Here is a 4,350-nt window from a genome sequence, read left to right on the forward strand (position 1 = left end):
TCTTTGTGCCTCTGGATCTTCGAGGAGGTTTGTTTCACTTTGTGCTGGGATTCTTGAGCACTGGGCTGTGTCCCTCACTCAGAATCACTGTGTTCTTAGGGAATTTATTTAAGCTCCATGCAGACCTTATTTGTACAGCAAGAATAATTCTGACTTACTTCACAAGGAGGGTGGGGGGATTAATTAATAATTGTGAGGCACTACAGAAGTGCTAAACATTATTAATGGCTCCCAAGTTTTCTTCTTTTGGAAACACTGGACATTTCTTCCCATAATGTTTTAAACAGTTGCTGCTCAAGGAGCTTAGATTGCAGATTCCTGGCCTGTGGTTTGTCCATAAATCATAGACCTGGAGCCTACCCAAGACACTCTTGATAGTCTCAGCAGAAAGTCTGGACGAGAGAAAACTGTTCTCAGTCTGGCCCAGTGAACTACTTTATGGGCCAGTCCAGTTTCAAGGTCCTCAGCCAGACGTGAGAGGGATTCTGTCCAAGTGTAAAAGCACGAGGTCTCAGGAATGTCCTTTCAAACTGGATTTCACTGCCTATAAATATTTTCCAACTTCTGCCCTGGAGGATACAGGTTTGACTCCACAGCTGATGAGCCTGGGCAGAGCAGGAGAGAAGGCCATGCTGTTTATCACCAACAGTTTGTCAGCACACAAAGTTTAACTTGTAGGAAAATGAACAAAAAAATCCCACAAAAAACCCAACAACAAGAAAGAGAGACAGCCAGCAGTTAATAAGGTCCCAGTAAAAATTAAACCTGATGGATCAATTTTCTGCACAAAGCAGGGTTCAGCATTGCTCACAGCCAAGAAACCAAATAAGGTCCATGAGATACTTCCAGGTTGGAGATCCTCAATTCCATCCCATGCAGAAATGGGGAAATCTGGTAGAGCAAATGCAGAAGTAAAGGACACAACCAGCCCACGCTGGGCTCATCGCAGCACCGTTCCCACACGTTGCACACTCTTGGAACTTTTGGTTCACCTCAACATGCAAGAAAAATCAGGGGGCACTACGCTCGCTGCAGGAAGAAAACAAACCGGATGGAAACGGCTTGGTGATCCAATGCGTTTGAGGATGAGTAATGTAGTATCTGACTGGAGAGGGTGGGAGCTGGAAGAGCACAGGAGCTGGAAGCACACAGCCGCAGCTTCACCACTACAAACAGCACTGAAGTTCTGAGGCAAGATCCATACAGGCCACCTCTGCTTGCACAGCCTGTTTTGAGGTTGTGCAGAAAGTGAAAAACCAGGTTCTAACTCGCTTCCTGTGCCTCCCTTTTACTACCACGTTTCAAACAACTCAGCCTTTACACTGCTCGTTTACCAAAGAGCCTCTGTTGCATTCCACGTGGAGGCCCTTTCAAAGTCATCCACAGACTCACTTTTGAGAGACTCGCCTGTATTCCTGTCAGCACTTCAGTTTGTGTTCATCAACGTCCCCTTTTCCACACGGATCTGTTCTGTTAGCCATGCATAAAACTTTCACACACCAGCACTCCCTTGCAGGTATTTGCAAAATAAAAGGGAAAGCTGTGCCTGAGAGGCGAGGACCGGGAGAGGCTGCTGGTGCATGCAATGATGAAGCTTAGACAAAGCAGCATGATAAAATACCTGAAATTTGGGCCAAAGCACCCTCTTGATCCTGCTGCCACTGCTCCTTGCTGCATACAGGCTTCCAGGACTCTCGCCACCTCTCACCGTGTTTGATGGGTACAGTGACAAAGGGTAGGTTTGCACTCCAGTAACAGAAACTTTACTTGATCTTTTAGTCACAAACCTCTCATGGCAAAAAATTAGCACCTCGAGGGCTGCTGGGATTCCCTGAGGATTTCCAGGACCGGAGAGGTTAAAGACGTGTCAGACAGTTCATGCATCAAATTTTATAACCTAGCATCCAGCTGCAGTTCAGGCATTCTATCAACAGATGCTATTTTTAGGCACTTTATCAGTGAGCACCAGGTAACCGGCTTGCAGGCTAATACACTCATCTGCTGTACTGTTGGCATCAGAAAATCACCAAAGGTTTTCATTTCTTCAGTCTGTGTTCATGAAACACCCTGCACTGTGTTGTATTGCTCCTTTCAAGTGTCCTTCAAGGCTCTGAACATCCACATGTAGCACCTCGTCATTTTTTCCTGCATATTTATGTCAATTTTGATGGCAAAGGATCTTACATCCACTTGGAAGACAGGAATGCTGCCCAGTCTCTGAAGCGTATAGCTCAACTCCACATCTGTTGTCTACTTCCAGAAGCAAAACCTTACGCATGTTTACCTGTGCGAGCTTAGCTGGCGGCTAACTCTTCTGACCTTTGAGGATGGACACTTTAAGGGTATGTTGTTATTGCACAATCAAGGAATCCCAGCATAATCAAAAGATGCCATCTGCATCTTACCGCAAGCTGGATCAAGACCTGTGGCCTCCAGCTGAGCTACCCAGCTACCCTAGAATTATAGAATCGTTGAGATTGGAAAAGACCTTTAAGATCCCCAAGTCCAACCATTAGCCCAGCACTGCTGAGTCCACCGCTAAACCCTATCCCTCAGCGCCATGTCTACATGTTTTTTAAATACCTCTGGGGATGGTGACTCCACCACTTCCCTGGGCAGCCTGGTCCAGGGCTTGATGATGCTTTCGATGAAGACATTTTCCCTAACGTCCAATCTAAACCTCCCCTGGCACAACTTGAGGCCGTTTCCTCTTGTCCTGTTGTTACTTGGGAGCAGAGACCGACCCCACCTCACTCCAGGCTCTTTTCAGGCGGTTGCAGAGAGCAGTAAGGTCTCCCCTCAGCCTCCTCTTCTCCAGGCTGAACATCCCCAGTTCCCTCAGCTGCTCCTCACCAGACCTGTTCTCCGGTCCTTCACCAGCTCCGTTGCCCTTCTCTGGACACGCTCCAGCACCTCAATGTCCTCCTTGCAGCGAGGGGCCCAAAACTGCACCCAGCGTTCGAGGGGCGGCCTCACCAGGGCCGAGTCCAGGGGCACGATCACCTCCCTGCTCCTGCTGGCCACACCATGGCTGATCCAATGTATCAGAAGGGGTGCAGGATGTAGAAGGTGGCTCCTTGTTCTTCTCAACACCCTCTAAACCATCATGTTAGTTCCTTTTTTGCATCTGAATAAAAATGAAATTTTAGGTGACGTTAATAAAGCTTCTAGAATGGTGTCCTAGGTTACAGTGTAAAATGTGCCAAAAGAAAAAAAATGTATTCCATTACCATCTTCAGGAGCTGTTGAGACCAGGTGGGGCGGTGCTCCCTGCCTCCCCCCTCTGGACTGTCTTCTGTTAATGGGCACCACAATGCCTTATCGCCTGACCCATCGATAACTCGCTCCTGGACTATCTCCTGTTATTGGCCCATCAAGGAACTGCCTCATGACTCCCCATCCCATTGTGAGATGCTCTGCCCGGGGGGAAGGAGCCAAGCAGTCCATACTAAATAAAAACTGAGAGCTCGAACACCCTAGCAGCCTTCTTTCGCTGGATTCCCAGAGGAGTTTTTCCCCCACTGGAGTTCCAGAGGACAAGAGCTACCTACCTACCACTGGACCTTCGGAGGAAGACCAGACTCTTTTACCTGATCGCTGCTTCAATTATATTATATCCAATATATAAACTATATATATATTAGTAAAGAACTGTTATTCCTGTTCCCCATATCTTTGCCTGAAGGCCCGTTAATTTCAAAATGATAATAATTTGGAGGGAAGGGGGTTGCACTTTCCATTTCAAGGGAGGCTCCTGCCTTCCTCCGCAGACACCTGTCTTTCAAACCAAGACAAATGGTACCCCATGCAGCAGACCCTTTTCATCCCTCTTTGCACAGCCAGGCTTCCCGTAGCTTAAAGAGCTGGAAGTTGTCCTGTCCAGCAGAGCATCCAAACAGCTGACAAAATCCAGTTCCAGAATCTTAATCTGGCAATTTAAAGATAAGCTAAACAAGTATCATGGCTGCCTCAGAGCCCCCACTGAGCAGGAGAAAGAACACTTGTACACCAGTTCGCATGGTGTGAACCACGCCCAGAGGGAAATCTAGTGTGGCATTTTCCGTTACAAAGGCCTCTTCTGTGGAACGGCCATCGCTCCTTAGGAAGGACCCAAAGGGCTAAACTCCATTTTCAATGACAGGGCTAACGGGGTTCATAGTTACAGATTCTCCTGTTCTCCCTCCCCACTCTGCTACCACCTACTGCTGTTTTCACAGCCCTCTCTTCCCACCACTGTCCAGAGCTTGATGCCCTGAAGAACCAAGCAGCATCTGAAGAGAAAGCCAACAAATCACCATCTGGAAGACACAAAGACCAACAAAGTAAGGGGAAGAAAGAAGAATAGAGGGG

This window comes from Leptosomus discolor, chromosome 14 (assembly GCF_034619465.1).
Source record: "Leptosomus discolor isolate bLepDis1 chromosome 14, bLepDis1.hap2, whole genome shotgun sequence".
NCBI lineage: Eukaryota > Metazoa > Chordata > Aves > Leptosomiformes > Leptosomidae > Leptosomus > Leptosomus discolor.